The sequence below is a fragment of the Oreochromis niloticus genome, linkage group LG4 (genome assembly GCF_001858045.2).
Source record: "Oreochromis niloticus isolate F11D_XX linkage group LG4, O_niloticus_UMD_NMBU, whole genome shotgun sequence".
Lineage (NCBI taxonomy): Eukaryota > Metazoa > Chordata > Actinopteri > Cichliformes > Cichlidae > Oreochromis > Oreochromis niloticus.
In genome coordinates, this window is record NC_031969.2 from 8,459,357 (window position 1) to 8,472,262 (window position 12,906).

Genomic DNA, 12,906 nt, shown 5'->3' on the forward strand with positions numbered 1-12,906 from the left:
TAAATACAAACACTCACAACAGATTAGCATGGCAGATTATTTCCTGAAGTAACAGGAAGGTAACAGGCACAAGAAAAGGGACTCCAGGAACTTCTTGCCCACAAATGCGAAACGATCTGCAGTCCACCTGTTTCACTCCATAAAACCATTTATCATTTTTGTTCAGCTGCCTGTGTATCTCTGGACTTTAAGCTAATCTTCTCCTGGCTGGACTCATAAAAGGCTCATAAAAGAGTCTTGTCAGCTACACTCGCAGCAAGACGAAAAAACAGTAGAGCTGTTGCTTTAAACTCAGATCTTCTCGTCCTGTTCTGTGTTTTACCATGCTGTGTTTCTCGGTAACAACGCCGCAGCCTTCAATCCTCCCACAAACCATGGAGGCTTTGTTTCCCCTCATGTTCCACTTCTCAGACATTTCCTTCTACTGGTCGCCACATTCCTACATTTTAACATTTAACCTTCCACCTTTTACCCCCTTGGTTTTCTGCATTCTCTGATAAGCCTCAGAAAGTCATGGGGTCACCTTTGATAAAAGGGCATTCTTGCCTAATAGGGTTGCTCTGCGAGAGTGTAAGTTTTTAAACTCTAATTTTGACGATTCTGTAGTCAAACCCGAACCAACGATGACGTAATCCCATGTTGGTTTCATAACCGGAATAGAAAAACGTAGATCGAAAAGTTGTAGATCGAAACTGAAAGGCTGACATTTGAGATGTTTCCACGATGACGGTGTGCTCCACTGAGACTTTAATCCCCTGGTCAGTGACTGGCTCGCTCATGTTTTAATCCATATGTATTTTTTTCCACATTAGCTGTTCGGAGGGGTGACATGTGAAGGGGCAGTTTTATGAAAGCTCGTTTTGTTCGCAGAGTAGTGGTTTTCGAGATGAGTTCATCTTGGAGGCCAGAGTGGAATAAAGAGCGAAAAGAGCATTCCCACATCGGGGAAGAAAAGGGGAGAAAAAGAGTGGGCGTGGGCGGGGGAGGGATGCATGACAGGCTGCGTGGTTGGGGTGAGTCATGAGAATTACTAAACGGTCTCTGTGAGATTTATTCAAACTTTTTCAAATAGAGACCCGCCAGCAGCCCACCAACACTCTCCACCAAAGGGTCCGATTCTGGGAAGAGCTCCCTTCACTTCCACACAAGGGGAGCGTGGGCATGCTTGGCTGCTTGGGAAAAGACAGATGATGATTGTTGATGATGTTTTAGGGGAATTCAGCATCCCTGTCCGGGACAGATCCTTAAGTCTTTGTCTGGGTTTCATCATTGGTCAGGTACCCAATGATGATCAAAAGATGTTCAAGATCAAACATAAGATTTATGATGATGTAGATGTTGTTTACTAGTCTGTCCTGGGCTGCGTTGTCTGTGAGAACACACACAGACTACATCTGCTCTGAGTTACTGACTGCTTCTCCCAGTACAAACTACTGAATTAACTTCCAGCAGGGCTGTAGTTTGTGAATGAAAGTCTAAATAGCTGTATAGATAGAAAGTGAGGGGCACAAACAGGTTGGGGCAGATTAGTGCTACAATAGTCAGTCTAATATGTCCCCAAAAAGTGACACAGATGTGAGTAGACAGATTGTGTGGCTCGAAACAGCAAATGAGGTAAAAGTCATTTCAGCGTAGTTAGCACAGCGGTTAAAAATAACCCATTACACCACCCCATTGTCTACATTCAGCACCTCCTACCTCTCACCACACACTGACCAGTCGCCACACGCACACTTCTGTTCACCCAACTATTGTATCTGAGCTTCACCGCTAATAAAAACAAGGCTGTAAATTTCACAGGCCACAAGCTGGACTTCCTGGTAGCCTTTTTTTTGTTTTGTTTTTTAAACTGAAAACTGCAACAATCATAAAGAAGCTGATCCGGCGACGCGCACACACTCAAATCGGGGAGATCATATATGCATCAAGTCTTCATTTTTCCCCTCTCTAACTGGTTTTTAAGTGTTATGATTTTTGGTCTTCTATAACAATGCATTGTTTGGTGTTGTTCCTGTCACACATTGTTGCACTTGTATGCAGGTTTGAAAAGTAATATTCCTTCTCAGGTTACACTGCAGGAAATACTTTTAACAACGTTCTGCTGATTAGGACCACGTCATCACACAGACTACCTTAACTTTTTTTCTTCTCTTAATTCTTACAGTTTATTAAGATTTGTACTATTTATGAAACAATAGTAGCATGCAAACATTTGGTCAGCACTTTCTATTATATGCTTTTCCTTCGTTTCTGTCATGCTGTTGCATTGTCATATATTACAGAAAGAGTTAAATAGTAAAATAAGTATGTGCATGATGTACTTGGCCTGCAAGTTCAGTCTTCAAATTGATCTAAATGCTCAGTTTTGTAGCTTCCCCCCCCCCTGCTTTTGCATTTTTATGATTATCGTATGGCCATCTTAGGCCCACAACTCTGGCTGCTGCACAGTAACTCCTCTTTGAAGTACCACTGAGGGTGCCTAACCACTCTTTTGTTATTTCAGGGCATTGCAGAAGAGACATATTTGGTTCCAGTTACCACCTTTGTTTTGTCACTCTAAAAGAAGTGTGGCCTTAAAGTAAGATGAGCAGAAATGACTTCTGTGAAGCAGTCGATATATTGAGGGATTCAACTGAGACCCAGTATAAGTTACCTGAGGTTTATTTTGAGCTGTCAGTCATGCAAACCTAATCTTGAGTTTAAGAGTTTCAGAGGAGCTGGAGTGAAATACTACATTTATTTTACTTGGTAATATTATTTGTTTTAATGTCTTAAGCAGGTGTAGTGTTTTTTCTGTACTATTTTAGAGTGAAAAAGAAAAGTGACACCATGCAAAACATGCAAACATTACAATTTAGATATCACTGTTAGGAAATCCCCAAGTGACGCAAATTTCAAATATCTATAAGCACACTCCTCAGCACCCTCCAAGCACCTGCCTAATATAATTAATGCAAAGAACAGTGGCCTTTAAGAATAAAAAAATGCCCATGGGAAAGTTAGAAAGTCAAACCAAAACTGGACTGACTCGAAAAAGGGCAAGGTGTGGGCTCACGCCTAAATATCATAAAAGACATTTTCTGGATTAGTTCAGTGCATGCAAGACCACCCAAAAAATCTCACGGATTATTTTTTTAATAAGGACTTTTAACTGCTACAAAGCCCGTTTCTGTTTTTGTTGACATGAAAGACATGTTTTATCTTCGACATTAATGCTTTTGAACATGAAGTCTTCCTTTGCTACCTTAAACATTTACAGTAACAGAAACTTAGAAACCACTGTAAACGCTAAACACCTCCACAAAGACTCATCAGAGCGTACTAGTTAAACTGGCTCATTAAACAAATGTCATAGTCAAACATAACTTTTCCTTCATGCTGATGAAAGAAAATAATGAGGTCTGTGTAACCTCAGAAACCACTATTATTAATGACATTATACTGCACGGTTGCGTTGGAGTACATCTGCATTCATTATTACTGTACTGTGTGCGCGCTGTGCAAGAGACACAAAATTGAGCGGTGCTAACGAATAAGGATAGAGTTTTGCCTTTGTAATCATGCAGTGACAGCTTATGGAAAGGTTTAGACAGCTGTTTACATGAGCGTGGTTTCTTTTTTTTGCATGAATTTATATTAACTTGGCTGTAGTTGCCTGATGTGGTGAAATCACTTCCTGTGGCTATTTATAACATAGTTTGTGGTTTCTGTATGTTCTATGCCATGTAAATGAAGACAGATTTTGCAAACCACAAGAAGATTTTTCACAGTTGCGTTTCATTATAGCTGTTTGTTTGGCATCTGTTGATTAATGCTGCAATTATTTATTACCGCATGTCTGACAGGGACGTTATGAGCCTGTTTAAACATCTTTGGTGTTACAGTGCAAGTGGATAAACAATTTTTATTGCTGCACAACAGCCCTGTGGAAAATATTTAACTTGCTGAGCATAAAAGAAGATATGCAAACACTATAAAGGCTGACTTCCACCCTTCACCCATGTCTCTCTGCTTATATGTGAGACACACTTTCTCTGAAATATATAATCTATACATTGTGTATATATCTATACATATACATCTATACATTGAGTGGTTCCCTCAAAAAAAAAAACAAAACAGCCAAGCAGAAACCCTTCATTACGAGCGAGCTCTGTGAGTGTGTTGTGTGTTGTGGGCCTGTGAAGGGGAAATCGGGAGGCTTTTTGGCTCGCCCAGACCATTACAGAGGCCAGGCTGGGTATGTTTTACTGATCCTGTATTTAACTAAGACCAAAAGTATTGTTATTCCCTCTCTGGTTTCATCTGCGTCTGTCGTAAAAAAAGAGGAGGGCGAAAGAAAGGGAATACCGGATCACTGGTAGGAATTCTGAATTTCTTAGCGTTCCAGCGTTAAGCTCTGTTAGTTGTGCTTCATTAGTCCAAAAACTGTAATAAAGAGGTGATTTATTTTTTCACTACTGGCTTGTAGGGCTTTCTCCACTTTCATTGTGGACATTTTTGGATCAGAGGTCAAGTTTAGCAGCTTATGTTTAGTTTCACTGACTCACCTCTTCCTACTGTGCTTCCTGTGGCTCGTACAGGATAGATGCGTGTGAAAGTATTATCGCAGTACAGTATCCTTGCAAACACAACCAGCAGAACAGGTCAGGTCTTTGGTACTCGTGGCATAGATAACCTGGTGAACACAGGAACTGAATTGCTCAACGTTTTCTAGCTGCTTGTGTTTTTATTGGCTGACACACGTCAAACCTCTGGAAACTATTAAAACCAGCTCGGCCTGCCTCGCAGACAATCACAAAAGTGTGCACTCACTCACACGTACTGTAGACACATAGCGAAACATCCCGTGTTTCGCAGTGTGAGAGCTGAGGTATCGAGCGCGTCCGCTGGCTGAGTGCTTAACTCGCGCCCCCAGTGTGATTTTGATGTAGCGACGAGCTCGACTTCACTTTTATCTGCAGCACAGCCAACTCAGTTCGCACACCCACACACACACAGACACACACTTACACACATAAACAGACTGATGTCACGGCCAGTGACAGTTCTTACAAAAAGAAACTCAACCAAGCAGTGAGTAAAACCTTCACTCTAAACATTCCACTGAAATTACCCCCAAGCCACAATTACTGTCAAGTAATCTTTTGTAAACTTTTGTAGCAACTGAGGATTTTATTTTATCTGAAAAAAATCGAAAAGACCAGAAAAGCCGAAAACCAACAATGAATTTATCCACCTAAATGAGCCTAACTGAGCGTGATATATTACTTATCTGCACCACAGGACTTCGCTGTTTTTAACAAACTATTAAAAATAAATCAGTGAGTCACATCATTTCACTAAGTGACAGCAGTTTACTTTCACTCAGTCACACTTCTTTCGTCCCACTGCTGTTTTTTTTCTGCAGCTGAAAATAGTCCCCAATTAATGTGTTTCTTCCCTCTGCAAAGCAAATGATGCAGCTTTTTTTACAGGAAAAACTGAAAGAATGAACAGTCATTGAGTGAGAGTTTGCATGTCCTGGAGTTTTACATTTGATTTTACATGATTCTGCTGAATAAATTCTCGACGGAAGTCAGATACTGTGGTCTACGGCCAAAATGCTTCTGAAATAAATACAGTCAAACTTTACTGAAGTTTGAATACATTATAAACTCTTTAACTGAAAGCAGAAGTTATTAAAACTCCAAATGTACAGTGGAATAAATGTAATTCGGTGTCATCTGGTCTTGATGAAGTTGGGATCTTATGAGCTGGAGCTTTAACAAGCGTGAAATGCAGCTGTCAAGTTTCAAATCTGAGCTTTTCATCTCTACTCTGACTTTGGTTTTACCCCTCTAGCAGGAAATATGCAGGGCTGCAAAATATGGTTACGTGTTTTTGAAAGTATATTAAAAAAACCTTCACCAAAACCAGGCAGCTGACAAGGATTGCATTTATTTTAAGAAGTTTGGAGTACAGTGGAGTACACATGTTAGACCATGTGATTATTTAGGGGTAGGAATTTATAGTGATTTTTAAATGACTGGACATGAATGACTTGAGTTTGTTATATGATATTATACTACAGTATATTTCTAACTTGGCAGCTCATTCTTTTTCTCTTAAACATACTTTCTTTAAACATAACACATTCTAGGTTCAACTTGAAAGAAAGGCAGATGTGAAATGTTAAAGTGAGGTCGGAGGTCAAAGGTAACATGATATTTGGATGCGAATAATATGAGATTTAGAATCATCATATAGCAGTTTTATTTCCTAAATGTTGCCAATTCAAACAGAAACAGCATAATTTTAAAGATAAAAACCATATTTATGTAAGTTTGACCTTATTTGACCTTAAAGGAATTTTCAGATGACATCATAATTTAAATCTTTATATGGTACCTTTAACATGTAGATAAAATGTTGACAATATAAACCATACTTGTAATTATATACATTATGTGCTTGAATCATAGTTTACAAGGCCTTTTGTCTGTTTTTGACCAATAATCATTAAGTTGACTTTAAAGACATTGGTGGATGTAAGCCAAATTTGAATGGACTATTAAATGAACCCACTCTAGCATCTCATGTACATTTCATCATCATGCAAATAATGTTTTTTCACATGTCAAGTTCAACATACGTAACCGTCACCAAGGTTTTCTCCTACATTGTTAAATAAAGTGTTATATTTTCTAAAAATGTTCCATATATGTATTCTCTATATAGATTTTTTTAAAGTATTCCATAATGAAGAAAAGGTCAAGTATCATTATATAATATTACCATAAAATGATAAGTAGACAAATGTTACAGAATGATTAAAACTCATATAAACATAGTACATAGGTGCACACAGGTACATATCCTGGGGGTAGCAGTCTTCTTTATTTTTTAAAGTTTGGATTCAGCAAAACAAAATCTATAAAAAAATAACACATTTTATTTGCTGAGCAATGATATCAGGTTAGCATAGCTCAGTCCCTTCCAATATTATTATCTGCGATGATGACTCGTTTGTTGTAACTGTCTCCAAAACATTTCTAATGTAGTGTAGTTAATGCAGTTTTAGAAAAGGCGAAACAATCATAGGTTCCAGAAATGAGACGTTGGTATGTGTCTAAGCTTCTGCTTCGTCAATTTTTAAACATTTTTAAAAACAGCTTGGGGCAAAAATGTTTTCTATTCATAGAATTTCTCTTCTTGACAGTCGTGTGAATTTTCTAAATAGCTCAGTTGTTTCTTTCTTTTTAAGACTTAAACTCAACGTTCTTTAGTATTCACACAGCCAACACCTGCTGCCATTAGCTTTCTATGTTTGTGCGAATCACTAGGCAAGTAAATAAAGCCAACGTACTGTCACATGTTCAAACAACACATTCAAATACAAAGAAGACAACTCATAAGGGCTGAAAAAAATGAGTATAATACGGGTTGATGAGTCAGTGGCGCTCACCTCTGACCAGTGACATCAATACTGAGGTAAGTTTTTGAGGATATCCTCAATTTTTCTGTTGGTAAGCGTTCCTGTGTTTGTCGTTGTTAGCATCAGTTAGCCTCTGTTAGCTACTGTTAACTGGTGCAACTTTTAGGACATTCAAGCCTATCAGTAGCTGGCATAATGTTAGCTTATAACCAGCTATTGTTGTTGTTAGCCGCCTCATTGTCAGCTGTCAAGAGATGGGAGTGTCACATGTTTAAACTGCTAACAATAAGTAATTGGATGTTAATGCACATTTTTGTGTGTTAGAGCCCAGATTTCAGGCTTGAGGTGAGGATGAGGAGGATGACGTTGATGTTTTATCCAGACCCCTGTCGCGTTGTCTCTTTCCTTCATGTTTGCACTTCTCTGGTGAAGCAGACCCCTTCTCAGATGATAAAACACAGGTGTGATCCTTCATATCTTATCTAATGATGAATTAAAAATGAACGCCTATGAGTTTTTTCTCCTTTGGAAATGCCTAGCCATATATGTAAAACATGATTAGTCTGAATGGCGAAGTCGATCTCAACCACAATATTCAAGGCAGCAGGGCAAGATGGCGGCTTCCATGTACCAGTGTACACTCCTATGCATTTTTAATGTATTATTTCCAAGTTCATCCTTTAGAAGGAAGACGTAATTACACACTAATCTGTGTATATTTATGACTACTACATTCTTTTTTCTATAAATAACCTAAAAACTTGGTGCTTTAAGAATAAAAAAAACCAGAATTGGTTACAGTCCACAAACTTAATGGTGACAGTAGTTTTGTCCATCTTTTAACCACCGTTTATACTTGTGTCTATGTTATAGCTTGTTTCAACGTGTGAGCAAAATTTGACACAAAAATGCATGCATAATTTATTTTATGTATAATAACAAATTAGATTCTTTCTTAATGGGCCTGTTTTGATTTTAATTTTGCTGCAATCTGACCTTTATCTTGTGAACTGGCTAAAAAAAAAAAAACATTGAGAAATTAAAAAAAAAATTAGATATATCAAATGTGCTTTTTGACTGGCACTACACTTTGATAGACTACTGGCCTCTTGTGATACATAGTTTCAAGCTGTAGGTTTAAACAGTTGTCCCAAATTCCTGTCAGGGATACATGTTTTGTGACTCTGGACAGGCTGTGAAGTTACGTGAGGTATTCCCCTACAAAAAAACAGACCAAGCAGGAAACCGGGATATTTTCTTTCCAGTCTAATGTGTAACCCTTGGGGCTGAGTAACTGTTGCATTACATGAGAACATCTGATGCTATACACACACCTCAGCCTCCGGTCTAATTTCCCAGAGAGTCAAAATTCCCCCCAAACTAGCTCATCTGGACACGTTAATAGCAAATAGCCACAACTCCAAGCAGTCATATTGTGTTACATTTTTTTGTTGATATTCCTTGGAAACTGATGACTTTGTGATTAGTCTCATCCTACTGTAGTGTTTATTATGATGAGCTGTCTAACATCAGGACAGAGCTGTGCCATTGCTGGAGAAGGTAATTTATTTAAACACATGGTTGCTGTTACTATTATCGTGATTAGCCCCAGAGATTTACTGTTCTTTAGTCGAGTTTTTGGAAACGGCCCCAGTGTCCTCGTCTTGTATCAATTCAAGCCAATTATTCCTCAATCCCTTTCCCAGTGTCCTCGCTATGAGTCACATGTTTATGCATGATTCTCTCACCAGTTTTAGGCAGATGCTGCCCGTAATCACTATAAACAGATCATTGCGGTGTTCAAGCTGAGTGAGGTTTATAGATCAGATCGGATGGGTTTGTTTAAATACAAGGTTTTATTGCAGAGCTTATGTGGGAGATGATTGAGCTAAGCAGGAAGGATGGGGAGCTGGGTTTTAGTTCTGTTTGGATACCTGCGGTTTTAATGAGATGATCCTGCCTCCAGCCAGCTCAGTCAGTCATAGCTCCCGCTGTCATGTGTGCGTTGTTAGGATTTACGTGTTCTGGTCGACAACGCAAAAAGCAGCAACGTCTGGACAGCACATGTAGCTTCTCTGGGGAAGAACTGAGCAGCGCGTACTGGTACATGTACTTTTTTCTCTTCAAAGCTTACAGGTCATTGGTCATGATTCTCCCAAGGCCTTGTCGCACACACAGATTTTATCCCCCAGTGAACTACAAATATTTGACCCACTTACTCTGTGCTCCCCTTAACATTAACTGTCACATTATTGGTATCTGTGGTAGGGAATGAGCAGCTCGGTAATTAATGCTGTACACTAGGGCTTGTCAAAGGAGTCGTAAAACATCCATAAATCAGTGAGACTGGGTGAAACACACTTTAGGTAAGAGAGTGTTTGAAGGAATGTTTCACTGCTGCTTTTCCTGGCGTCAAATCTTATTTGTATTTGTGCTAACCACAAGTTCTGCCTGTTTACAGGAGATGATTCGATCTAAAAGTAATTCTTTGGTTATGGGTTGCTGTAAAGGCTTACTGCAAGTCTTTGTATCTGATTAAAGATACCGTCTTGCTGAGAGGTTGGATAACAAAATTGACACCACTCGTGTGTGTGTGTGTGTGTGTGTGTGTGTGTGTGTGTGATAGAAAGGGTGTTTGCAGCTAATTACTTTAATTTTCAGAATCGGAGGGAGAAAGCAAAACTGGAGGGAGATGAACAATGGCAACTGTAGTGGCAACAAAGAAAACATTCCCCCCAAAAATGATAAATAATTCGCAAACTGGTCACATCTGGCCATTATAATCACTGACAAGGAAACAAGAGAGTGGAACACATCCTGACTTCATGCAGGAAATGTGAAGAAGAAAAAAGAAGGGTCTGCCAAGGTTAGGATGAGTCCAGGCCAACATTAGAGATTTACTGGGTATGAGAACTCAGCTGCAGGAAGAAAATGCATATCTAGGTTTTTGTAAGCAACCACAGTAATTACAAGACTACAGTGCAATTAGACAACAGCGTATATTGTGCATAATTATGGACGGCTTAAACAACTGAAAGAAGGAGGCAGAACTTCAGCTTAAAAAGAAAGCAGCTGCTGTGAAACCTCAAAGAAGATGTTGGTTTAGATTAACATAAACATTAAAAAAAAAGAAAAAATCAAGTAACTTCACACTTTCTTATGCAGCCCCAAAGGGATTTATGTCTCCTCCTGAGATCAAACCTGGGATCTATTGTATGCTAGGCAAATGTGAAGACCACTGCACTATGGAGCCACTAACAACTCTGAGTTTTAATTATTTTTGAGAAATGTAAGAACGATTTTTCTGTTTCAAAATCAAAAGCCAGTGAAACCCCATAGACCTCCAACTGGTAATGACATTGCCAGCCTCATTTGTACTTTGCTTCTAATTCTAATGAGGGAATGTTACCATACTAACATTGGGATAATAAAAAAAAAACATATAAACTGATAAACATCTGTATGTTAGACAGTGCAGGACATGCGGATTGTTGGTATGACAAAAAAGGATGCAAGCAGAGGTGAAAGGGGGCCCGACTGAGCCAGACTGGCATTTAGGGAACTTCAATTAATGAGCGTTTAAGTCATTTAGGCAAGTTAATACATATTGTTGTCGAATGAGTTCATTTTTTGGCGTTGCTTCCAGTGACAGCATGGAGAAACATGCTGAATAAAAAGAAATGCTTTCATTTTTTAGATGTAAATAAAGTTGCAGTTGCGGTACTTCAGTATTTGGCTAGCGTTACAGAAGAGGAGCAAGCAATGTTTTTTAAGTGACGGGTAATTTCAAATAAAAACTTTTTAAGCAGCTCAACAAATATAAATAAACACAAACTTTTTCTGTGCAGGTAAAATCATAAAATATGTCAGCTAGCTACAGATAAAGTTGTTGGATTTATAAAAGTTAATGTGTAACACAGTAAGGTGATAAGGTGGCAATTTGCCCCTTTATGAATTGCTACATCACCATGGTTGAGGGGTTTGTGATCCCAGTTGCCATGTTGTTGCTGCCTGTACATCGTTTTTTTCCCCCCAATGGATGAGAGGGTTGCTTCCCTGTCCCTTTGAATTGGGGAATGGGTCTTCACTGTCGTTTGTGCTTGTGCACCAAATGATAGTGCAGAGTACCCAGCTTTCCTGGAGTCACTGGGTAGGGCGCTGAAGGGTTCGCCATCTGGTGACTCCACGATCCTACTGGGTATTCATAAGTACATGTGGCACCAGAAATAAATGACCCGAAGTATAAATATGTACTGAGGTTGCACTAGGAATGCCTGGCAGAGGCCTTGGTACCCCAGATCTTCACTTCCAGCAGAACTTTGACAGATTTCTTAGGGAGGGTGAGTCCAGACCGTTTTCTGCACCTCCATTGTTGAGACTTCTGCACAGAGCTGCGGCTGCAAGGTGGCTGATCCCTGTTGGGTGGTAACCCCCAAACCAGATGATGGACATCGGAAGTGAAGGGAGCCATCACACTCCAGAAGGACTGTTATCAGGCTTGGTTATCCTGTTGGACTCCTAACAGGTACTAACAGACCAAGCAGAGCACAGCTCTGGTGGTAGCTGAAGCAAAATCTTGGGTGTGGCAGGAGGTTGGTGAAGCCATGAAATAAGCCTTTTGTTTGGCCTCAAAGTGATTTTGGCAAAATATCAGGTGACTCAGAAGAGGAAGTGGCGCTCCACTCACACAGGGTATGCAGTGCAGTGTATAGTGCAGCTCCTTAGAGGCATGGCCCCTCGGGTGCATGAGATTTACCCTGACTTCCTTAAGGCCTTGAATTTTTTTTAAGGCTGTCTTTGTTGACATGCCTCTGCAACACTGCATGAAGGTATGGGGCGGAGTCTCTGAACTGGCAAATTGAGGTGGTGGTCCCATTTTTTAGAAGGGGGATTGGGGATGCGGTCCAACTATAGGACCCCACTACTCAGCCTGCCTAGAAGGGGGCAAGGAATTGGACTCCAAAAATAACTGCCCATTATTCTGTAACCAATTCTGTAAAACTAAAATTAAAAAATAAAAATAATTATTGTGGACATGATTTCTAGGCAGAATGAAGTCGTGGAAGACTTCCACTCTGGTGGCCTCAGAATCTCATCTCGCCTTTTTGCAGATCATGTGATTCTGTTGGTTTCATCAGGGGGTGGCATCCAGCTCACACTAAGGAGGTTTGCAGCCGGGTGTGAAGTAGTGGGAGTGAGAATTAACATCTCCAAACCTGAGGCCATGGACCTCAACGAGAAAAGGGTGGAGTGCTCATTCTGGGTCTGGGATGAGTTGCTAACCCAAGTGGAGGAGTATAATTATCTCAGTGTATTGTTCAGGAGTGAGGGGGAGAGGGGATATTGCTAGACAGACTGGGATAGATCTTTTCACCAGTCTGTAGGATAGAATGATAAAGAAAGGTCTGAGAGTAAAACTGAAGCTGTTTAACAGTCTATCTACTTCCCTACACTCACCTTTCTCCGAAAGGTGGCTGGTCTCTCCCTTA

At 39.8% G+C, this 12,906-nt stretch overlaps 1 long non-coding RNA gene across 8 annotated transcripts in view; it reads left to right on the plus strand.

The window, feature by feature from the left end:
- Window positions 1-4,305: 4,305 nt before the first annotated feature.
- LOC102080390 (uncharacterized) overlaps window positions 4,306-12,906 on the plus strand; it is a 64,670-nt gene continuing 56,069 nt past the window's right edge. For 2 of the 8 annotated variants that reach the window (XR_003219886.1, XR_003219892.1), the window contains exons 1-2: window positions 6,956-7,473; window positions 7,742-7,878. This is a non-coding gene — a long non-coding RNA (uncharacterized LOC102080390). Of the gene's footprint in view, window positions 4,361-6,946; window positions 7,474-7,741; window positions 7,879-12,906 lie in introns of those variants that run through there. The other 6 variants (XR_003219887.1, XR_003219890.1, XR_003219885.1 and 3 more) reach the window with 6 other exon arrangements.